The sequence below is a fragment of the Mauremys mutica genome, chromosome 7 (genome assembly GCF_020497125.1).
Source record: "Mauremys mutica isolate MM-2020 ecotype Southern chromosome 7, ASM2049712v1, whole genome shotgun sequence".
Lineage (NCBI taxonomy): Eukaryota > Metazoa > Chordata > Testudines > Geoemydidae > Mauremys > Mauremys mutica.
In genome coordinates this window covers 87,476,056-87,501,746 of record NC_059078.1, presented here as the reverse complement: position 1 = coordinate 87,501,746, position 25,691 = coordinate 87,476,056, and the positions used below count along the sequence as shown (strand labels likewise).

At 45.5% G+C, this 25,691-nt stretch overlaps 1 protein-coding gene across 3 annotated transcripts in view; it reads left to right on the top strand.

Annotated features, from left to right (window-relative positions):
* CDH23 (cadherin related 23) overlaps window positions 1-25,691 on the top strand; it is a 529,883-nt gene that overhangs the window by 105,315 nt on the left and 398,877 nt on the right. The gene's annotated exons all lie outside the window — the stretch shown is intronic.

Genomic DNA, 25,691 nt, shown 5'->3' with positions numbered 1-25,691 from the left:
AATGAACTGGGCAGCCTGTGGAATAGGGATTGCTTCTTCGCCCCTACAATGATCATCTTATGTCCTAACACCTGAGATGTTTGTCCTGACCACAGCATGCATAACTCACACCTCAGTCCTGCAATCAGAGTCGCTTGAGTGAGGGCTGCCATGCCAAGCCTGGATTGCCACTGAAGTCAATGGGGCTCTGCATCAGTACACAGGCCCTAAATGATGATGTTCATTATCCAGTCCTAAAAAAAGAAATGCAGAAAAGCCAGCACCAGTGTTTGACTTGCTGATCATCTCCAGCAGAGAATTTCGCTGACTATGCCATCCCCTTTTAGCTTTGTTTTGACAGGAAGCTTTTACTGGAGCAAGATACTTTGTAATAAAATGAAGCCCTGAGACCTGGTGCTGTATGTATTGAGTGCTCCTCGGGATTGCCCTTTGCTGGGGAGGGCCACATAGTGATATTATTATATATGTCATGTGTAAGACTCTGCAAAAAGATCTGAAGTATCTTGAACTTACATTTGTGCTTTTCCAGAGTACTCTAATAGCTGTTGTCTTAGGGCTTGGCTACACTTACAAGTTGCAGCGCTGGGAGTTACAGCGCTGGTCATGCAGCTGTGGAAGGGCCAGCGCTGGAGTGTGGCCACACTGACAGCTACCAGCGCTGCAGTGTGGCCACACTTGCAGCACTTTCCAGCGCTGTATTGAGAGGTGCATTGTGGGCAGCTATCCCACAGAGCACCTCGTCCCGTTTTGGCGCCGTTTTGGCGCTGAGTATTGTGGGAAGGGGAAGGAAGTGTGCGGGTCATTCCGCTTCCTGTTTGCCAGCGCCCCGTGGTGCATCGCTTCACATCCCAGCATTCACTCTTTCCAGCAGCGTTTGGCGCCATTGTGAGTGTCTTTCTGTTACTCTCTGTGTGAATCGCGATTTCTGTGGCAAATGGAGCCCGATCTGCTGAGGACTCTGCTGATGAGTGTCACCAGCACAACACGTTTGGCAGTCCAGCTATTCCTTCAGCTCCAAAGTGACAGTGAGGATTCCGACGATGATATCAATATGGATTTGCCTGCCGCGTGTGACACTAAAGTGCTTGCGGCATTTACGGAAATGCTCAGCACCGTTGAACGCCGCTTTTGGGCTCGGGAAACAAGCACTGAGTGGTGGGATCACATCGTCATGGAAGTCTGGGATGACGAGCAGTGGCTGCAGAACTTTCGTATGAGAAAAGCCACTTTCATGGGACTGTGTGCTGAGCTCGCCCCCACTCTGCGGCGCAAGGACACAAGATTGAGAGCTGCCCTGACGGTGGAAAAGCGAGTGGCTATTGCAATCTGGAAGCTGGCAACTCCAGACAGCTACCGGTCGGTCGGGAACCAGTTTGGTGTGGGAAAGTCGACCGTGGGAATCGTTTTGATGCAAGTTTGCAAGGCAATTAATCGCATCCTGCTAAGAAAGACCGTGACTCTGGGGAGCGTGCAGGACATTGTGGATGGCTTTGCACACATGGGTTTCCCTAACTGTGGAGGGGCGATAGATGGGACGCATATTCCTATTCTGGCCCCCCCCCACCTGGCATCAGAGTACGTTAATCGGAAGGGGTATTTCTCTATGGTTCTCCAGGCGCTTGTGGATCACCGCGGGTGTTTCATTGACATTTACACAGGCTGGCCTGGAAAGGTGCATGATGCACGCATCTTTCGGAACAGTGGCCTGTTCAGGAAGATGCAGGCAGGGACTTTTTTCCCAGACAGGAAGATCACAGTAGGGGATGTCGAAATGCCCACTGTGATCCTTGGAGACCCCGCGTACCCGTTACTGCCTTGGCTCATGAAACCCTATACAGGGAAGCTTGACAGGAGCAAGGACCGGTTCAACTACAGGCTGAGCCGGTGCAGAATGACTGTGGAGTGTGCTTTTGGGCGTTTAAAAGCCCGCTGGCGTTGCTTGTATGGGAAGCTAGACTTGGGGGAAAGCAGCATCCCCGCGGTTATATGCGCTTGCTGTACCCTCCATAATATTTGTGAAGGGAAGGGTGAAACATTCAGTGAGGCATGGACCACCGAGGTTCAAGTCCTGGAGGCTGAATATGCACAGCCAGAGAGCAGGGCTAATAGAGAGGCCCAGCACAGGGCTACAAGGATTAGGGATGCCTTGAGGGAAGAATTTGAGGCTGAAAGCCAACAATAATGTTTGCTGCCTTGCATGGGAGTGAATTGCACTGCTTACACTGTTATTCTATTATCCATAATAATAATATGATTTGTAGTGCCTCTTTCTTTACTGGGCTAAGGTATCTTTCACTATCTGCTATAATAAAGACTGTTTTCAAAGCCAAGAATTGTTTTATTGAAAAGAAAAAAACTTCCTTGACAGACAGACAGACAGACACACAACATTTCATGAACACAAGAGGGCAGGGGTGTGGGTTGGTGAACTGTACAGTCACAAGTTTGCATATGCCCTGTCTGGATTGCTGTTTAATGAATCCTGCACTTCAGGGTTCATATACTGCATGGTGATGGGGGTTGAATGCAGAGGGTAAGGGTGGTGGTAGGTATCAGGGCTGGTTGGGGAACATACAGGTGTTGGAGGCAGCTGGTGGTGGTAAGAACCTGGATGCTGGGGAAAGGTGGTTTGAGCTGACATTGGGGCACAAGGCACAAAGGACGGGGCGGGTGGGGGAGTAGCACGGTAGTGCTCTGCTTGCATGGCAATGAGTGACTCTATAGACTCCGCTTGGCGCTCCAGGATGCTTAGCAGCCGCTCCGTGGTTTTCCTCTTGGCCACTGCATTTCTCTTGCGTGTCCTGCTTTCTTTCTCTCGCCAATCCTTCAAGTCCTTACTCTCTCGAGCAGACTGATTAAGAACAGTTTTCAGCATGTCTTCTTTGCTCTTTCGGGGATTTTTTCTCAAATTTTGAAGCCTCTGTGATGTTGAACATCTGGGCAGTCCAGTAGTCAAGGTCACTGTAGAAACAGAAATGACAACATTTAACACGGGCAGCATTGTATCCACTATCTCCAGACATGAATTGTTACACTGAGGGAGTGTGTTCTTATTTAAGCATTCTTTTACCCACACGCATAACACTACAGAAGCCACGACATGGTGAGTGAGCAGTGCTTATATGGGGAGAAGTGGGGCTTGGGTGTAAGAGGGGAGCTGGTTGCTTCGGGTAATCTGGAGTGCTAGAGGGGTTGAGTGAAATGAAGATGCAGATGCAGGGGTGATCTTATCTCCCTATCTCTTCACTAAAGAGTCTCCCAACATTTTTCACAGGACTTAATCCTGGAAGATGTTTCCCTACTGCGAGTCACTAGGGAACAGCGGGGGGCTCTTTTAGAGCAATGTGGATTCCGCCCGGGACCCTATGCGGCTTGCCTGTGTTCAGAAATGGTCCCCCCACCACTGGCAGAAGAGTGGCGCGGACGCGTCACCGTCACTGGGACAAGGGACACAGTGGCTCTGCCTATAAACCTGCGCAGGCATATTGCCCACGCTCTGGATGAAGCTTTTGCTGAGATAACTGAGGCAGATTACCGCGACGTGATAGACCACATCAACGGGCTATTCCACATCTAGAGGCTGGCATGCATGCATCCATAACCCCCCCTCCTCTCCAGAAACATTTCACCCAGAAAATAAAAGCCGCTTACCGGTAACACGCTCCTCTGCTTGTCCTTCTGCAACTGCTGGCTGCTGCGATTGGGTGCTTTCCTCCTGGCTTGAGAAGAGCTCCTGGCTGCATGCCTCCAGGGAATCTGCGGTTTCTTCCCCCATGCCAGGAGCTTCACTCGCGGTTTCCTCCCCCCCCCACGCCTCCGCCTCCGCCGCCTCCTCCGCCTCCTCCTCCTGTCCCCCAGCCTGCTCAGAAGTGTCCATCGTTATCCTGGGATTGGCAGTGGGGTCACCCCCAAGTATCTCATCCATCTCCCTGTAAAAACGGCAGGTCGTGGGAGCAGCTCCGGATTGTCGATTCCCCTCTCGGGCTTTGTAATAGGCACTCCGCAGCTCTTTAATTTTCACCCTGCATTGTACTGCGTCCCGATCATGGCCCCGATCCAGCATGGCCCTTGATATCTGCTCAAAGATATCGTAATTCCTACGGCCGGAGCGCAGCTGTGCCTGAACAGATGCCTCACCCCAAACACTGATGAGGTCCTGCAATTCACCAGTGCTCCATGCTGGGGCTCGTTTGCCGCGTGGAGGCATGGTCACCTGTAACTGATTAAAACTGATTGCACTCCACACCTGGCTGCAGCAAACAGGAAGGAGATTTTTAAATTTCCCGGGGCATTTACAGGGCGGGTCACCTGAGGCAAGAGCAGTAGAGTGCAAACTGATGTGCAGAGTGGCTGAACAGGAATTCTGGGATAACTACTTATTCCCTGGAGGACAGGTAAAGCGCTGGTGAGTGTCCACACCTGCTGGGCAGCGCTGGATCACCAGCGCTGCACTCCTTATACCCCTGCCGGGATGGGTTTTCAGCCAGCGCTGCAACCAGGGAGTTGCAGCGCTGGTTGTGCCCTGCAAGTGTGGACGGGGTGTTGTTGCAGCGCTGGAAAGCCTCCACCAGCGCTGCAACTTGTAAGTGTAGCCAAGCCCTTAGAGAGCTCTCAGACAGCCCCCTTGGAAAGCAAATATGGGCAAAGGCCATCGTACAAAGAGCTGCTTCTGCCTTCTGTCCCCTTGCTCAGTGTGCTTTGTGCAGTTTGGGAATGAAGTGCTGGTTCCTTCTTTCCCACCCCCCCACTTGAGAGTATTCAGTTCTATCTAGTAAAGCTTCTTTTCCATAAGCTGAAGCTTTGCTGAGTTATCTCCAGATTGTGGCGTGCCCATGGCATAAATGACAAGAAACAGCAGTGTAAAGAAACTGTACAGAGAATGAGCTAAAACATTCAGTCATAAGGCCAGGTGGAGTGAGACCAGTGAAGGGGCCGAGACTAGGGAAACAAAGTGCCTTTTTAAAATGAGATTTTAAACCATAAATATTAAATGTACTTGGGGTCAGAAGACCTGACCCAAAGCCCAGTGAAGTCAGTAGAGAGTCTTACACTGACTCCAATGAGCTTTGGAACAGGCTCATTGAGAGTGTTTTTTAAAACAAATAACTAAAAATCCCATCTTTGGTATTGGTTCCCAGCATCCTCCTCCCATCCCCCCAAATCTTCAATACCAGTGCCCTGTCCCACCTCTTGTACCAGTTCCCAGCATCCTCCTCAGTCTCCATACCAATGCCCTGTCCCACCTCTTGTACCAGTTCCCAGCATCTTGGTCCTCTCTCTGGTGTAATTCTCCATGTTGTACCCTCTGGTTCTTTCCTGCTTCTGAGGTCCAATGTTTTTGAAAACTCTGCTGCATTTTGAGGATCTTTATTCTTCTCAGGGAATCATTGTCTCTTCTTTCAAATACATTATTTTTTAAAAAAGGAAAGTGGTTAATGGTGATGCTAGAAAGTCCATTCCAGGCAATTGGACACAAAGCAGCACCTTTTTCTCACTCCTCTGCAGCTCTGATGCAGGTGGCGGGAGGGGAAGTTATAAAAGCATTGAGTTACCAAGCAACGCCTCTCTGAAAAGCATTCTTAGTTTCCAGGGGGAAGGGTGGGGGAAACTTGGCAACCTTTGAAAGGTCATTCTGTCAAGCCCAGCGCTTTGTGGTCCATGATAATCGGTATTTGCTGTGCTAGAAAACCCCAGATTTAGAGATGAAAGCAAGACGTTGAGATAGGAGTTTTCTACTTGAAAAACTAAAAATCCCCTGAAAAAAAAATCCCCTGAGGTCAGTCTAAGTTCAAGAATCCAAGAAGAAGAAAGTGAGAGAGCAGCAGCCATGATTGAAAGAGGGAAAGCAAAAGAAGACAAGATAAATTGTGATTATCTGGAGAAATCAAGACACTTAACTGTCCTGTCTGATTCCTGAGGGGAAACAAATGGAGCCTATAACTTTGCACTACAAAAAGATTATTTGGCCTGGTTTCCTTTGTCCTTCTGCTAAAGCAGTTGACACATGTAGACTACTCCGTTCTTCTCAATGTCCAGCACATTACTGGTGAGATGTCATGTTCCTTTTCCTCTCTAGCCCCTGAAAAGTGGTCTCTGCACAGTATCCATCTGTGCACACATGGAGCTGGGTTCAATCCCTGCGTAGCCCATCTAAGAGGAAATACGACTCCTTGTAACGAATCCATGTTAAAATTTTCCAATGATACAGGAACCATCATCTGATGATCTAGAGCCCTTTCTTAAATATTCATGAATTGTGCCTCACAATGCCTCTGTCCAGCAAGGAAATATTAATATCCCTGCATTACAGATGAGGGCACAGAGGGGATGCGCTTCTTGCCCATAGCCAGACTGGAAGTCTGTGGCACGATCAGCAGTAACAGCTAGGTTTCCTGAATGGCTGTCCTTTGCCTTGCCTCCCAGGATGATCCTTCCTCCTCAAAAGTAGCACTGATGCCTAGTAACCGAACTGCCAGGCCTTGAGGGTTAACTAGGACTTTTTCAGTCTGGACAGTGTGTATTATTTGGCATTTGAGCTCGCTTACAAAGTCCCAAACTTTGCATTTCTGGTAACTTTCCTGTACAGGGCAGCCTGAGAGTGAACATAGCAGCAGGCTAGAGAAGTACCTACCAGATATAGCAAGGGATGAGTTACAAGGGGAAGACTACCCAGAGTTAAGTATCAGAGGGGTAGCCGTGTTAGTCTGGTTCTTTGCTGCTTACCCAGAGTTGGTATTGTAATTGGTTTTTAAATGTAGCCCCCTCTGGAGCACCCCTGGTTGCCAAGAGGGGTAGTATCCCTAATCTTGGCTCTGTGGCCCACCTTGGGATCAATGGGCCCTGGGTTCTCTGTGCCAACTCTGGGTAGTCTTCTCACCAATCCCAACGTCTAATCCTGCTCCGCTCTTGGCCTTCTGAGCTGCTGCTGAACCTGGGATTTTTCCAGCTCAATTATGGAATTATTGTAACTCATCTCTTTTGCTATACCTGGTAGGTACTTCTCTAGCCTGCTGGTATGTTCACTTTCAGGCTGCCCAGTACAGGAAAGTTACCAGAACTGTCATGGGGTAGCTCAGAATGACAGAGCGGCAAAGGTGGGGGCTCTACCAGCCCCTGCTGAAGTATCTTAAACATGGACCCTGGTTGGGGACCAGCAGTGGAGAGCCACAGCTAGTGCAGCTGATAAACAGCACAACAAGGGAAGTGAGAGAGGGAGAAGAAAGGGTGCCCACAGGTCCCACAGCAAGGGTGATATTATGAACTGGAAAAGTAGAAAACAACCCTGCACTAGTTCTGGATTTCGCAGTTGTGTCCTGTCTTCTCAGTGTGTGTCTTTGGACCTGTAAGCTCTTTGGAGCAGGAGGAGTTGTTAGCTTTGTGCCTTCTTCATTGCTGAACTCATTGTTGACACTTTAAAAAATGAGATGCTAAGTGAAAATTGTCTTTTGTTTGCTCTTTTGTGGGCATGAACCAGAACTGCTGGGATTGGGTTTTTGTGGTTTGGGTTTTTTTCTACTTGTTCCACCAACAATGAGAAATATTTCATATCTCTCCCTTTCTTTCAAACAGATGTGTGTTACTCCACTGCTACATCTCATCCTCAAGTAAACTTTTTTCCTAGGAATTTTGGTAAAAAAAAAAAAAACAGTTGAGTTATGCAGCTTTGCAGATGATCCTGGAGTTTACTTTAAAACATATTCTAAGTTTTTTCGTGGCTCATCATATATTTAAAATGGCTTGGCCTAGAAACTTCAAATCTGCTTTTGTAGGTCTTGCTGGCAAGAGTCTTTTAGTACTTTTTGGAAAGGCTGGTTGGAGATTAAAGAAAATATAAAGACTTGTTTTTTCAGGTTAGCGTGAACAATATTTTTTGATAAATCTGAAGTGAGCTCCTGACTCCAGAATATATAATACATATAATATAAAATTGTCGGGGAGGGAGGACACCTGAGGGAACTGTGGTCGAGTGAGAATTTGTGAAGGGGCATGGAAATGAGGCCAAGGACAGCAGGGGGGCTTGAAGAGAAAACATGGGGGGGAGGCAGAAGACTGAGGTTATGTGGTGGGCATAGCATGGTGCCATGCTTCCCCAGCTCAGAATGGGAGGGAGGGAGCTCTAGGCAATGCAGGGGGAGGGGGCACATGGATGGGGGCAGGATGGTAGTGAGGTACGAAGGAATGATGGAGGCTGCAGAAATCTTCAGGAGCATTGGTGGGAGTGAGCAGGGGAGTTAGTTTAAAGCTTTTATATGGATAAAGTTTTTTCCTCCTTTGCTGTCTACCATCTGTTTTCAACACATGCATAGCTGTGTAACAGGCTCCTTGCCCCCTTGAAGGCCTAGAGGCCTTGGGCTAACCAACCTTGGTTACTATGGAGTCACAGGTGAGCAGGGATCAGGTAATTTCCCCTATAAGAACAGCAGCAAGTTGGAGAAAGGGGACTGTGATATCCAGGATATTATCCAGACCAGTGAGGGGCTGTATCATCACCTACCCTGTAACACCTTGCTACTGACAAACCGCCACCAGCATGCAGGCGCCTGAGTGTCTGTGTATAACTGCACCCTGCCAGCCAAGCTCTGGTCACACTCTGGCTCTCACCTGCCTTGGTTACTACTACAAGGTGACACCTGCACTCCCCCAGTCCTGGATTCCTCCCCCTTCCACTCCAAAATGTGTGTTCTGTACTGTCCAACTCTCTCCTGGAAAGTCCAGAGATATTAAGTCTATTATCCTTCTAAGCGAACAATACACAACAACTTGCTGCCTTAAATGGAGCTACCCAGACAACTTAACTTAAACACACTGGATTGGATTAAACAATAAAACAAGTTTATTAACCAAAAAGATGGGTTTGTAAGTGAGTATAAGCATAGGCAACAAGGTCAGAAATGGCAAGGGAAATGTTTTCTGATACTAAAACTTGACAAACTAGACTTGATTCAAGGTAAGGTTCTTACCATATGCTTCCAACAGCATTGCTGACCAAAGTCTTTAGGTCAGGATCTCTTCCACAAAGTCCAAAGGCTGTTTCTTTTGGTGTCTTTGAGAGAGAGTGAGAGTAAGTGTGTGTGACAGGGAGAAAGACTTGGGATGTTTCCCCTCACTCATTTCCCCCTTTGAAATGCAAGCTCTTGAGAGTGACTCCTAGGTAAGAATTCTTTCCGGCTGAGAGCAAGGCAGCATGAAGTCTCCCAGTAAAAGAAGTCCCATGCTGTTTTCCCTCCCCTGTTTGCTGATATGCAGATTTTCTTTATCTCTGGCCTTCCCCCTTTCCTTGCCTGAGGACTCAGTTTACAGTTGATATGCAACTTTGAGGTGAACACATCCCTTTAAGACCTGCTTGGCCCATTTTGCCTTAATTGGTGCTATGGGAGTTTGAACATGTGCCTTTCATGTTATACAGAGGGGATTTTGTAACTTTACACACACTGTTGCTACAGACATTTCAGCATGATATTGTTTACCAGTGAGTTATGAGGTTTCAGATGATACCTCACAAGGCATATTTTATACAAAGATTATTACAATAGTGTGTGGGGTGTGAATACAGGAGTGCTTAGTGTCACAGGGGCCCAGGGAGAAAACCAGAGGAAGCTGTGGCAGAGATTGCAGAACAGCTGCAGTGAGCAGGAGGCTCGAGCAGGAGACCCTTGACCAAGAAAAAGGGGTTGGACCCTGGGAGCCAGAGCCAGAGGGCTGAAGAAGGCTGAGGGCCAGGGAGAGAAGACTCCATGGGAGTAGAAAAAGACTCCCACCAGGAAAGGATGGAGTGTCAAGGCAGGGGAGTGCTGCAACAAGCAGATTCGGGGAGAAGAGAAGCCCCTGGGCTGAGTTTTGTTTGTGGTCAATAAATTAGACCTGGGATGAAGGGAAGTTATTGGACAAAAATCGACTATGTGAATTTTATTTAAGGAGCCCCTTGAATAGGGAAACGGAGGCAGGCTGCCTGTAGCATGACATCAGGACATGTGGGGGCATGAAGAAGGTGGCCAGCCAAATGACACACTTCCGCCATCACAAACAGCTGTAGAGTTATTAACGTTGGGAGGAGAGGAAAGCTAACTTGGTGGGCCTCATTAGTTCTATCTGACCCAGGCTCCCCTCTTGCAGAGCCCTGAACCAGGCTCCCCCATCTTGCTAACTCTCACAATTTTATCAGAATCTCGCTACTTTTGGTGTTTTTTTCTTAAAGCCCAACCTTCTGGAGTCTTGGGATTACTTGAGAAGCTCAGCTTTGAAAGTAAGTTTCTAGCCCTCCTGGTTGCAGAGAGAATTGGAAACATGATCCCTAGAGGCTCAAAATCAAAAAGTCAAATAAAAAGAACCCTAAAAACATTTTAAACACACATGATCATTTGGCAGGTCCTGGCTCAAGATTTTTGTATGCTTGGGGCTGGCAAGGGGCATTTATACATCAAAATAATTTAAATTCTTTGCACTCACTCAAAAAGGGAAAGAGGAATTAACAAAAAGTTGAATTAAAAAAGAATTAAGGTTGAGTTAGTCTCATTGGAGTCTAGCTCAAACCTAGGGCCTAATATTACACTTTCTTTAGAAAAACTTCTATAACTTTTAAAAGAGCCAAATGTGAGAAGGTCTGACAGTAAGCAGTGAAGTTCCCCACCACTCTCTAATGTGTCATCCCTCATTCTAGCCACAGCTGATTTACACAGCATACCAGAATTTAACACGTATTGCTAGTAATATTTGCAAAAATATATGCAGAGGTCAAAATAACAAATGACCTAAGAATTTATAAAATCCCATTTTTTTTTATTCAAGGGATCTATTTCTGATAATCTCCTAGTAATTTGTTGTTTTGACTTTTGTGCATTTGTGTGTGTGTGTATGTGTGTGTGTATATATATATGTGTGTGTGTGTATATATGTATATGTATGTATATGTATGTATATGTGTGTGTGTATATATATAAAAATAAAAATAAAAATCGGGAGAGTATGTGAAGTTTGGGTGAGCAGTGTGATGGTGCTGACTGATGAAGGACTTTGGCATTGGAGAAATGGTTCTGTCTCTTAGCTGTTCATTTCCAGGCTCTCCCTTTTGAGGGTTTGTCTTTGAGGTAGAATTCTCCGATGGAAACTGACACTGTAATGCATTTTATGTATTAGGTAGACTTTGAACCTTAACTATTTGTTAATGACGCCCTTTGTTTTCTAGTGCATTTAGAAAGATGGAGAGGGTGTGAATTTTGAATTCTCTGTATGTGTTTCTCTATTTTGGCATAAGCTTTCGAGTAGTTGCTTCAGGTGGGGGGCTGTCTGTAAGCGAGGACTGGCCTGTTCCCCAAGGTCTGTGAGAGTGAAGGATTGTCCTTCAGGGTAGGTTGTTGATGATGCGCTGGAGAGGTTTTAGTTGGGGGCTGTAGGTGATGGCTAGTGGTGTTCTGTTACCTACTACAAGACAGGCCCAACAAAGAAAGTAACAGAATGCCACTAGCTGTCACCTACAGCCCCCAACTAAACCTCTCCAGCGCATCATCAAGGATCTACAACCTACCCTGAAGGACGATCCCTCACTCTCACAGACCTTGGGGAACAGGCCAGTCCTCACTTACAGACAGCCCCCCAACCTGAAGGAACTACTCACCAGCAATTACACATCGCACAACAAAAATACCAGCACAGGAACCAAACCCTACAACAAACCCCGGTGTCAACTCTATCCACATATCTACTCAAGGGACACCATCATAGGACCTAACCACATCAGCCACACCATCAGGGTCTCTTTCACCTGCACATCTACCAATGTGATATATGCCATCATGTGACAGCAATGCCCCTCTGCCATGTACATTGGCCAAACTGGACAGTTTCTATGCAAAAGAATAAATGAACACAAATCTGACATCAGGAATCATAATATTCAAAAAACAGTAGGAGAACACTTCAGTCTCACTGGTCACTCAATAACAGACCTAAAAGTGGCAATTGTTCAACAAAAAAACATCAAAAACAGACTCCAACGTGAAACTGCAGAACTGGAGTTAATTTGCAAACTGAACACCATCACATTAGGCCTGAATAAAGACTGGGAGTGGTTGGGTCATTAAAAAACCTAAACTTAATTTCCCCAATACTAATTTCCCCCACTGTTACTCCCACCTTCTTGTCAACTGTCTGAAATGGGCCACTCTCATACCACTTCAAGTTATTTCCCCGCCCCCCCCTTGGTATCCTGCTGTCGATTGAATTGGCTCGTTAGACTGACCTCACACTTGGTAAGGTAACTCACATCTTTTCATGTATTTATACCTGCTCCTGTATTTTCCACTCCATGCATCTGATGAAGTGGGTTCTAGCCCACAAAAGCTTATGCCCAAATAAATTTGATGGTCTCTAAGGTGCCACAAGGACTCCTCATTGTTTTTGCTGATACAAACTAACATGGCTACTGTCGGGGACTCGAACCCCAACAGCGAAGTTCGTTGTCTGACCGCAGAGAGACCAGGCAACACCAGCAAGGTCCGATCAAAAGTTCTTTATTGATAAGTGCACGTATCAGTAAAGAACAGCTCGTATCCGAAAAGAACCAGCCCCCCCTTTACAGCTTAGTATAGCTTATATAGACAGTTTTATTACGTCATAAATCATTTACTTAAGCAATCCACCCCCTTTGTCTAACAACTAGAAATTAGACACCTTTTAATATATATGCATGCCTAGTCTCTACAGCATTATATTATTAATATCTCAACAAGCGCCAAAGGTTAGGAATGTGAGGGAGTTAAAAACACACCGAACACTAAACCAGGGAGTTAGTCAGAACTGTGAGATGCTTGTGTTTCTTATCGGTCCTTCAAACACTGTGTCTTAACACAACACAGCTGGCATCAGCCCCCTCACTTATCTTGCTCTTTCCCAGGGCTTTGTGAGACAATTCTGCCTGTCAGTATTTCACTCTGGGTTTTCCCAGAAACCTCTGCTAGCCTGATTTTAGTCAGGTTGGCACAACTGGTTTTGTGCTACATCTTTATTCAGGCCTAACAATCCCCCCTTTGTCCCTAGAGGACCAACGGGACTCTTGGGACAACAAATTACTGCTTGGCAGGGCACAACCGGGTTACGGTTTCTTCAGTCGCAGACGAAGCTTCAAATCGCCTTTAGGGGTAACAGTTCATTGGTCTGGGGCACTGACTATAAATCAGGTAGGTATACCAAGGGGTCTAATGTCCCAGATGTCTCGGTAAACAATTCAGTCCCACATGCATCCTCCCCATGGACCCAGCAGGATTCGGTATGTGAAAGCTACACCCACCCTAACTGGTCCATATGCTTGGAAGGAGCACTATGAATATCCACACTTTCATCCAGAAAGTGTCCAAGTATGTTTGCATGACCACAGATCAGATGGTACTCCTGACGTGTCTGTAAGGGCAGTGGGCCTAGTCCAGTGCTCAGGATCAATTTAAACATACTAGATCCCACTGCAATGCCTTCCCAGCCTCAGTGATATTCAATACCATCTCTGTCAGTAACTTCTGGGTCATAGAACTAAGGGTGGAAATGACATGTCACTCAACAACTCCAGCCTGTACTGAAGATAGCTGAGCTGCAAAAATAAGGCTATTGGCCTTTTTAGTTGGCCCAATTTCTCATCATTTTCTTGGCTTTTAGGTCCCTCTTTGTTCCAGAGGAAATAGCCCAGGCTTTCTGGTAGACTAATCTAATGGCAGCCCCTTGTGAGCAATCTGGGTATGTGAAAGCGATCTGAAAACTGGATAAGGACAATGTTATTCAAAATGCAACGAGGGAGGGCAATACATGCTGAAGGATTTATCCAAAGCACAGGGCGCAGCCTGTAGAATAAACCCCAAAATCCAATTAATACCACAGTTCCAAATATAAGTCCCACAAATTTAGTCCTGCCAGTGTGTAATTCTTTGTTTCTTCACCAGGGTCAGTTCTCAATGTCCTTTTAGTCAGGAATTCCTGGACTTTGGCAATGTCAGTGGAGTGAGTGTTTCTTCTTCTTTCCCAAAACAATTGTGGTTTAGCATCCTACAGGGGAGAGGTTTCCAGCACATATCACCCTGTAATAGCTGTGCTTTTTCTATAAAAGTCTAAAGGCACAGTTGGTCTGTCAGTGGACAAGGGAAAGGTTACCAGTACGTTACCTTGTCCTTCTTCCCTGCTGTCCAGAAGCACAGTAGAACTAGAAGAAAGAATAGGCGAATCATCAATAGGAAAGTTCTTCTGATGTGGAGGGGTCTTTTTGCAGTGAGAATCCTGGGTCCAAGCAGTTAGTCTTTGGCACTTCACAGCAGTGTTGGTAGACAGCAGGACTCAATACGGGCCTTTCCAGCATGGAGCCAAGGCAGTCTTTCGTTGATGGATCTTTATGTAGACCCAGTCTCCTGGTTCCAAGGAGGGGCAGGCTGCTAGGATCTTTGGGTTGTTTCTTCTTTACCTGTGAGAAAAGAAACCTAACACATTGCATTAGTGTCTTTGCAGATTTTACAAATTTTATAGCTGCATGGGCAAATTTAAGTCCCCCCCTTGTTCCTTTTGAGGGTTAGCCAAGTCTTAGCTGTGAGGAGTGTCCTTGAACAAAGTCAGTGTCTCAGCTTTAAACTGAGCATGTTATCTATTTTTTTTTCAGTCAACTTGTTTGTTTTTTTTTCCGCTTCCCTTCTCAGCTTGTTTTTTTTTTAACCTACAAAAAAAACTTTCATGTTTTACATATACACCTGGTGTTAACAATGAACACATACACATTGCTGTTATACAGTAGATTAGTCTTATCTAATATATGCCACATATACCATTTCACTAAAATAATGTTATTACAGAACTTGAGAACAACAAACCAAGACAAGCACACCCACTTCGATGAGTTCATTTAATACAAACTGTAGTCCAATAGCTTTCCACCATCCCCAGCCCTCTGGCTAGAAGTCTGAGGTAGCCAGAAGGATCCCATGTACAATATGGGGAGTGGGTTAACTTTCCATGCCCTTGCTTTCAAAGACTGTTAATATGCAAATTTCAATAACAATTGTCAATTAAAAGTTTTGGCCAATGTAGTATCTTTCTCTTACTTAAGAAAATGTATAAGACTTTAGTATATCACATTTTGCTGATGTATCCAAACACTTTGTATTCTAAGTTGAACAAAACAAATATCTGCATTTTAATCCAACACTGCTGCTTGATTTTAAATCAGACCATCCCATAAAAATATTAAACACATCAATTTTGGCCACAAGACAACACCACAAGACAGAACATAGAACACAAAACACAATTTTTACTGTGCCAGCAAATTATGGTACGTTGAATGCTGTTCAGCCGGCATCAGTTGTCTCTGATCATCTGAAAGACAAAAAACAGAAGTCTACCCCTTCTGGGCAGGCAATCATTACTAAAAATATACAAATACTCTTGTTGATTTTAGGCAAAACAAGGGAATTACCCCATATTTTCTTGTATGTGTTTTATAGGCAGCCCCTGTTTTAGTGGCTCCTATCTTATTAGTTAGATAATTTGCATTAATACAGATGCTTGCTGGCTCACTTTTTACTTGTAACTCCTGCTTGTAAACACTGAAAGAAAACATCATCACTCACAGTGCTCTTAGAGCCTAATACAATTTTAATGACATAGCACTGTATACATTCTTCAGCTGATTTAACAAAATTGTTCATAGCCAAATGATTGCAATCTAATAATTTCTTTGCCTGAATTTATTTACAAACATTTCAAAGACACCAAGAACTTTTTACTTTAGTACATTTACAAAATTCAACTGCTGTTCCCTCCAGCAACTATAGAGTTAACTTTTCACTGTGCCTTAAATCACTTGCTTGTCCTTTCAACAACCACTTACCAACTCAGATCACCATGCCAAATATTCTTCTGAGTATTTGAACCCCTATGTGTATACTTACTTACTCCGTTCTTGTTTTTTTTTTTTCACTACACCCTAAAAGTTTCCAACCTGTTCTCCAAGCTCTCTGTCTGTTGCCTGGCCGCCTGGGCCCGATCCTTTTTCCTCGCTGAACCGTCACTACCAGTGTAGCCAGGAGGGTGGGCTTTGTAACTAGCCCCCACCCTTCTGGTCTTTGCCCTAAAACATTTCTACTAACAAAACTACTCGAGTCCTCCCCTGTGAGGCTTGCCACCTGGGCAAAACACATGGCCCACTGGCGTTGAACTATTCAATTTCCTCTTGTAGCAAACACACTGCTGTTACAACATATGCTGAGCACAAAGGGTTAAATTTTAACAAGTCCCTGAAGGACTGGTACGTGCTTAGCCAGGGCTTCCTTTTCTAACTGGAAATCCTGTCTCAAGGCCTGCAACTTGCCCTGGCGCAGGTTTGAGTTGCCGCCCGGTTCATGATCCATGCTCTTAATTGCTCAATTCTAGTTATCAAGTACACATCTCGTCCCTTTTCTCCAACTACTCTATTGCCCAGTCCTGCTACGACTGGGGGTAGATCCACCTGCCACCCTTCCGGTCAACCAGGGTGGAGAGAAAAATGCTAAACCCCTCTCCAGTTCTCAGACTTACTGCAGCTGAGAGTAGGCTCACCTTTAATCATGCAATCCTCAACATATAACACTAACAGTACCAAACAAAAGAAACACAAAATAACAAAGGTAAAACAGATAGATGGTGTAAATTCTATAGGGCTCCCCTATTCTCAATTGCTCACCAAACTGTGACAAATCTGTTACCAATTTATCTACTGCAGGACGTTGGGGGAACACACCATATAATCAAATTTTAAAGCTTAATTAAAAATAATAAAACAACAATGAAGAGTGTTGGGAACGCTCCCACATTACTCAGGAAGAACATGAATGCTTCAACCCTTAAGCCACTTTAATACTCACACATGTCCAAACTGGCCACATCTGTATAACGTTCAGAGAAGGGGAATAGGCAGACGGGAGATTATCCTGTATACAGCTTGTCCAGAATTTCCAACATGCTTCCGCTCTTGGGAGAGCTGTTTTTTACACCCTGGAATCTCCTGCAGTGTCTCTTTCAGAGAGTCCAGTTCAAGTGGCTTCTCCAGTTTCACCAAGTCAAGCTGAATTTCAAATTAACCCGTTCCTAGACAAATTGCTCACACTGTGTCAGAGGCTTTTCTTTGGTGATTAAAAGCTCCTTTGAAATATATGATCTTATCTAGATTGAAGGTACCTTCTAATGGGCATTGTTTAGATAGATTTTCACGCGTGTAAAGATTCCAATTCTTTAAATACCTGCAGGTTTTAAGACCATAATGTACGTACATGTAACATGCTGGGGTACCCTTAGGGGGTGAGGTGGAATATTTAGACTGTCCCTCCCCCATTTTCCACACACACACACACACACACACACACACACACACCAAGGCCATTATTTCCTATTACCACGATGCATCATATCTTGCTGCACAGTCAATAAATTCAGATGGCGTGAGCCCAAGAGAGACAGACGTCCCCACGGACAGTCTTCCTCCCAGTGTGGCTCTGGGGCATATGCTGGGGGATTTTTACAAGAGCTCTCCATACAGCTTTAAACATACAGCTCCAAAAGCTACCTGGTTCCAGAAATCTTCTTTCAATCTTTAAGTATTAGAGACAATGGGGCGTCCCCCAGACACTTACTGCCAAATTGTTCCATTTTGTAAGGGGACTCTAACCCCTCTTCCCCGCGTCAAGGTAAAGGGACTCTAACCCCCACCTCCCGCGTCGAGCGCTCACTTACCTCTCCAGGGGACTCGAACACCTGGACTGGGACTCAAACCCAGGCTGGGACTCTAACCCAGACTACTTGGATCCTGTGCAAACCTGGACTGGGACTCTAACCCAGACCTGGACTGGGACTCTAACCCAGACCTAAGTTGTCAGGGACTCTAACCCCGACAATCTGCACTGGGACTCAAACCCAGGCAACCTTAACCCTACTCAACGGGTAGGTGGATGTTGCTGGATTTCTACGAGCTTCAGCTGGTTCACAGAACTCGCCTTATCGCCGACGCAGAGATCAGATTACCAGGCAAGGCTCCTCTAAATCAGAGGATGCGCGCTGCGTTGCCTCAAAGTCTGATCCCCCGCCGGAGAGTCAGACAAAGTCCCGGCGGAGTCGCCAAAGATGTCGGGGACTCGAACCCCAACAGCGAAGTTCGTTGTCTGACCGCAGAGAGACCAGGCAACACCAGCAAGGTCCGATCAAAAGTTCTTTATTGATAAGTGCACGTATCAGTAAAGAACAGCTCGTATCCGAAAAGAACCAGCCCCCCCTTTACAGCTTAGTATAGCTTATATAGACAGTTTTATTACGTCATAAATCATTTACTTAAGCAATCCACCCCCTTTGTCTAACAACTAGAAATTAGACACCTTTTAATATATACGCATGCCTAGTCTCTACAGCATTATATTATTAATATCTCAACAAGCGCCAAAGGTTAGGAATGTGAGGGAGTTAAAAACACACCGAACACTAAACCAGGGAGTTAGTCAGAACTGTGAGATGCTTGTGTTTCTTATCGGTCCTTCAAACACTGTGTCTTAACACAACACAGCTGGCATCAGCCCCCTCACTTATCTTGCTCTTTCCCAGGGCTTTGTGAGACAATTCTGCCTGTCAGTATTTCACTCTGGGTTTTCCCAGAAACCTCTGCTAGCCTGATTTTAGTCAGGTTGGCACAACTGGTTTTGTGCTACATCTTTATTCAGGCCTAACACTACCACTCTGAAACTTTTCTCTATTTTATTTCCCCTGAAAAAGCTATCCCTGTTGCTGAAGATATGCAGGCCTGAGGGCAGTCTAGCACAAATATGATGCTTTGCAGGGATCTGAGTTTGTCTTCCAGTGGCAAGGGCTACGAATGCTGAGGAGGCAGCATGCTCAGCTCCTGCAGGGCAAGGAGTGCCTCCTGTTGATCTCCAGGGGTCTCTGGTGGATTTCAGGACTAAGCAGAATGACAAGCTATGGAAGGAATTGCATCCAGTCTCCTTCCTGTGGAGCAGGGGTGATTGCTTGCAGCTGATATCTCATTCCTGAAGTTAACCAAGGCTGCAAAGGTCCAGCTCCAGCATGCATGTGTCTACAGAAAGAGACTGTATGCTGCTGCCCTGTGTGCTGCTATGGTCCCTGCTGAAGTAATTGCTGAGTGGTGTGGCAAAGTTTCCTTCTGAGGGGAAGAAACAAAGCAGCCCTCCCAAGAAACCTTTGGCAGAGGATTGCAGGTTAGCGCCAGAAAATGTTTCCTTGAGATCTCTATGGAGGAGTCACGGGACATCTCATTCTGCATAAACAAACTTTTCTGCAGGGCCCCCTCTACCTAGCTGTACAAGGCAAAGAGAAGCAGATAGAAACTGTTCCTGTGTTGGTTATTTCACTACCTCTTGTAGCCCAGTTAAAAAAGCAGAACATGACCGGATGTGTCCCTGCAGTATTGAAGCAGAGACATTACCAGAGATTCCCTCCCCTGCATCAGGCTCTGCAGAGCTGGGCTGCTGGGACTGACTAGACTGCTCACGACTCACAAAGAAGTCCTGGCTTGCCATGCCGTTGAATCTCCCTTTTGCCTGTCTACTATCCTCCTCTGCCTGCACTTCCTCATCTAGCACAGCAACCGCTGGGTTCACTCCAGTGGCCAGCGACTCGAGCCCCTCCAAAGTATCCAGGGGGCTCCTGGCAGTAGAAGTGGGGTTGTCTCTGAGGATGGCATGTAGCTCCTTGAAGATGCAGCACGTCTGCGGTCTGCACCAGAGCATCTCTTTGCCTCTCTTGCCTTCTGGTACGCCTGCCTCAGCCCCTTGATTTTCACATGGCACTGCTGGGTGTCCCTGCCATAGCCCTTCCCCACCAGGCCTCAAGCGATCTGGCCATAGATCTCAAAGTTCCTGTGGTTGGAGTGGAGCTGTGACTGCACAGCCTCCCCTACCCACAGACTGAGGAGATCCACCATCTCCCGTGTGCTCCAGGCAGGAGCATATTTGCTGTGTGGAACTGGCATGGTCATTGGGCAGTTGCTCTCCACACGGAGCAAACAGGAAAAGCAATTTTAAAACGTCCTGGGGCTTTAAAGGGGGAGGGGCATTCACCTGTGTACCTGGCTGTGACCAGAGTGGTCACGGTGGGCATTGTGGGACACCTCCTGGAAGCCACGTAGGGCAATGTAAGCAATGCAGTGTCTACACTGACACTGCATCGCTCTAACTACGGCGCAAAAAGCTCTATGCCTCTCATCCAGGTGGTTTTATTAGGTTGGGGTAGCAGGTGAGTTAAAGCAGCGGAAGGAGCACAGCAGTGTGTACACCTCCATAGTTAGGCCAGCATAAGCTGCCTTACACCAACTTTGTAGTGTAGACAGGCCCTAAGACTTACCAATGTGCGTAGATTTGTACCAGGAATAGGTAGGAATGGCCTTGCTGTCGTACCAAGGAATTTTTGCCCCTCTCACTGTGCCCCTGGCCAGCTGTGCACTGTTACCAGAATGATTAAACACTGGCTGTCACCTGTGCTACCTTTCTTTCATATTTAAAGGATAGGTTGAACTCTTGTAGGTGCTCCTATTGGCTCTGATTATTCCTTAGATACACATCCACTAATGCCATTGGCTTCACTTGCCTTTGCAAGCAAACAAGCTTCTGAGAGGATAGTCAGGCCCATTAACTATACTCTGAGGTTGTCATGATCCATAAGAATATTAATGCAGTGGTCTCTCCTTTTCTGCCTTCCTTGTCTTTACTTGCCTTAATGTCTGTCTATGCATATGCCTTCCTGACTTCCACTCTAGAAACCAAGTTTCACCCCTCCATTGCCACAAAATCCAGCTCTCCTGAGTGGCGGTACAGTATGCCAGTGGAGGTGAGCCAGAGAGTACCAGCCTCATATAGGATCAGGTACCTGCTTTATACAGTGTTGTAAATAGAGGTACAGTTTAGGGGAGAAGCAACATCTAAAACCCCACTAGGAAGCAGAGATTTTTCTGCAATGCCTTATGCAAGGGAGAGAGTTTTCCATGCAGGCAAGAATTAGCAAACTCAGCACGTTGGGCACAGGCAGTGCTTGGAGTGTCAGCCTCCACTGAGGTGTAACCTTCCTGACCTTTCTTCCCATGAATGCGAGGGGGAATCTAAGCTCCCATTTGCGCTTACAACCCCCACTCTGCTTTCCCTTGGCTGAGAAATGGCCTCTGGCAGTATAGGGGGCTTTATGTATGTCACATGGTCTGACTGAGGGCTGGAATTCCTCAGGGCTTCCCTGACTTTGATACAGAAACATACTGTGCATTTTGATCCATTTCATTCCTGCTCCTGATGTTTTTGCCTTCTCTTTACCAAGCATCTGCGGAGGTTTTCTCTCTTGCAGTGATGAAATCAAAGTCATAGCTGTCTTCCTCTTGCTTCCATTCTTTTTTGTAAGACTGCTTTATACAAAGCATACCAAACTTTTTTTTTATTCCTAGTTCAGCATCTTGCCTCGAATGCATGAGGAAAAAGGTTTGCAACCCTCCAGCCACACACATGAGCACAACTCGTATGGATGGTAAAACCATGCACACTTATACTCATATGTGCATTGCACACACAACCTTCTATCACACACTTCCACCCTCAAAGGCAGATATGTACAGACTTTCATACATGTCACATTCATGGAGCAAGCGTAAACTCATATATGCCTGGTGCATGTATAACATCTATGACTCTCTCAGCCATGTTGCCTACATACACACAGATTTCAATATTACTTGACCATAGAGCAGATGCTGGACAATTTTGTTTTTAAAGTGAGGTAGGGTTTTGGCAGGGGGACAGAGGGTAGGAGATATATATATATATATAGATAGATATATATAGAGATATAGAGATATAGATATAGATATAGATATTTTTTTTAATAGTGTAAATGAGAAATGAACTCCGTTGCATTCCGTGGAATTACTCTTGTGTACATTTAGTGCAAATAAGGGGTAAATCAGGCCTATTCTCTTTAATCGTTTTTTAAATGTAGGGTATGGGATTGCACAAGTAGAACTCAAGGCAGGATTTAGGCCATATTGTTTGTACTGTACAATATCAACAATATCGATTGGCAAAGTTCTGAGCTGCCTAATGGCAACTATTCCTAGAAAGTGAGTTGTTTGATGATTACAGAGACTGCCATAAAGGGAATCCAGTGAATGAAACTGTACATTATGTGGAGTGCTTGTTAGCACTTTTGGATAATGCCTCACTAAAGCAACATGATGATCCTTTCACTGCACAAGATCTGGGTTATGTGTTGTAGGGGAAAAAATAAAGTCCTGGTCTAATTCTTACTTGTCCACATCACAAAACTGCTGCATGATTTGGTCTGACTCCCAGTTCCGAAGGTGACCAAGTCTGGAACAGCAGACTGTATCGAAGGATGGGACGGAGATGCAATGCAGAAGCTCAGGTAGTGCTAACATCTGGCTCTAACCACGACTAACTGTCTCTCACGTTGGGCACTAGAATTCCCTCAAACCACTCAAATCTCCCCTCTATTCAACAAAAACACCTCTGTTACTCTGCTACTCGCTAACAAACACAGTTATGTTATTACCAATGTACCTGAGGAGGAAGAAAGAGCCTAAATGTTCCAGTGCTAATATTTCTGATCCCGTTTGTCTGCACTGGTTCCTGACTCTAGCACTGCCTGTGGTGCTGTTGATTAGATGTGACATTCCCCAGGGTACAAGGTGGACTGCTGTGTCCTGTTAGGAGCTTTTCCTTCGCCCCTGCCCTGGTTCTTATCATGCAGACAGAAAGCAGAAGACCAGAAGTCCAAAGTGCAGGCATGGCGATGTTTATTGGGGTTAATCAAGCATATTCATAGCTCTGCACACCAGTAGAGCCTTTTTCCTAGTGTCCCAGTTTCCCTTTCCTTAGCAGGCATAATTATACCTGTAGTGCATGCCGTTGGTCCCACTCCTTACAACGTATAGTCATATTCCGTCTTGGAGGGTCTGGGGGCTTTGATACTACCTCTTTTATACCTTATGGGAGGGATAGAGAGTGAGGTTGTGTACTGGCCAAGGCCAGGCTTTTCTTTGGCTTGTAGTGTTTGATATACCTTCCCCCTCCATCCCCCTTGTCCTTATCAACTGGTTGCTTGACCTTGTCTTGAAATAAGAGTCCAGGCAGTCTTCAAGTGTACACTTGTATATTATATTCCCACCATACCCAACAACACTTTAACTCTCTTCCTTATCTCCTTTCATTGCCCCATGTGGTTGTGGGAAATGCAACACAGAGTCTTTGTTCACACATTTTAGTGAGGACATGAGTATCAAACCCAAAATTGTATCTCAGGCTAACAAACATGCCCATATGCAAACATGTCCCCTCAGCTCTCAAGCCTGTGATGCCTTTTACACAGCTTTCCTGGTGAACAGCAACCCCACTGGGCTCTGCTCATTCACAGCCACTAGCATGCAAAGTCACTCCCAGATGAATACATGAATGCTATGCCCAGCCATCCCTGAGTTACATACAGGGCACAAACTGCATATCCCCAGTCCCAGCCAGCCTTACTTCCCAGAAATGTGTGTCTTGTACTACTACTTGCCCCCTGGACAGTACAAGCTCATAGAGAGTTTGTCATTCCAACACTGGTAATGATTATGCATCAGCTCTGTTTATCCAGTAGAGGTTCCCCACACACTTTAATCGAAACACACATTGGTTAAGATAAAACAATAAGATAGATTTTATCTTTCCATAGTTAATAAATGTAAGTGATTACAAGGTCATAAGGCATAAAAGTCAGAATTGGTTATAAAAGAAATAAAAAGATAAAAACATGAGCTAGTCCCTAACTTTACCAAGCCTAATAGGGTTAAAAACAAAAAGAGGAGTTTTTCTCACCAAAAGCTTACCGCTTTCTTTATTAGCTGGAAAACCTCCAGGCCAGAACCACTCCCCCAGTTCAGTGATGCTGCTTCTGTCTTTTAAGTGATCTACCTGCCACGAGTAGAGATGGAGGGGAAGAGGTGAGGTGGAAGTCACTGTCTCTCATTCTTATATCCCACTCCCTTCTTTGAGGATTACACCCCACTGGGGTACAGACAAACAGTCTCTGGTGTATGTGAGAGTTGAAGCATTTCTGGGAGGAAATGTAAATATTTTGTTTATACCCCACCGCGGTGGGTGAATGGCCAATTAAACAGGTAATGGCCCTTTAGCACCTTGCTGGAGGGCTAGGGTGTCTTTGTCTCTGATAAATTGGTTTGTGCGTATTACTCAGAACGATAACATATTTCACTAACAATCATACAGTAAAATCTCATAGCTTTACACACACTGTTGTTATACACCTCTTAACAGGTTAGTGATGTTCAGCAGATTATGAGTTTTCAAATGATATCTCACAAGGCATACTTTGTACAAAATATATCATAACCTTATAAAATAATAAATAATAAAATAATATAAATAATAAAAGTAGTGAACATGGGGTATAGGGTGTCACCGTAGGATATATATACGTAGGATGAGGAGAAATGCAGGAAGAGCCTATGTTCCCAACATCCTATGTATCTAACACCAGCAGGAAGTCAGCAGCAACTCCAGGCAGTTAGATCATTTAAAATCTTAACTATAATATTAAAAGTCCATCTTCAATTAATGTACTCAGGAAAGGTCACTTGCCATTACATGCACAAAGAGAGGTGTGAGCAGAAGCTCTGAACACTATGCTAAGCTATTCAAGATGCTGAAAAGGATGGCTTCGGGCAGTGGATAATTGTTGAAAAATGGATAAAAGTAATAAAAATTGCAGGTTTGGTGACAACTGATGATGGCCCTGTCCTAACTCCCTTCAGATTACTGAGGTATTTGGGCTCTAAATCCTCTAGTAAGATCTGCTCTCATTATGATCATTCCAACAGATGTTTGCATTTATCCCTCTCTAGCCTCCTGTATAAAAACAACGTGCTGTATGCTATACCTCAGTGACTAGTGAAGCACCCGAGTAGTGGTTGTGTGTGCACCCCTTGTTTTGTGGTGGTGGTCTTAGTGTGGGCTTGTTAATGTGTTAACTGTTCTTGAGCTGCCTTCCTTGCAGCCGGTGGCATGGAGGGAAGGAGGGAGGGAGGGATGGAAGGAGGAGGTGTGTCGGGTGTGGGAGGAATTGTCTCCCTACCATTGAGTGTTAGAGATGCTGGACTGCTATTAGCTGTGGGGCAGCCTATGTAAGGCTATTGTAAATTAGAACGGCCCCCAAGGCTGCTGTAATTTGTTGTGGGGGCCACTCTATGTGCTTAGGCAGCCCAGAATCTGAGTGACACGTAAGTGGTTTAAAGCCACCTTTGCTGCCTAACCTCCTGGGCTCCACGTTCAGTTTCTTGGGTACTAATTCTGTCTCAAGCATAGTGAAAATTAGTTTGATATCCCCATAATCCCTAGTGGGTATCTGTCCACAAAAAACACCCTGAAATGCAGCGAGAGCATGTTGCCAGTGAAGACCGAGAGAGACATTGGCAGATGGGTGAAATGGGGCTCTAGGATTGAAATGAGAGTGGATACACTGGCAGAACTGAGTTAAGGAAGCTCACGTAGTAGCTGTTCAGTTGTCCGAGTCTAGCGATTGTTGTTTCTATTACTTCCATAAGCACTAAAACTCAGTAGCAACAACTTAAACAACATGAAAGTAAAGTGCCTGACAGCTCTGAGGATGGATGTTGTTGG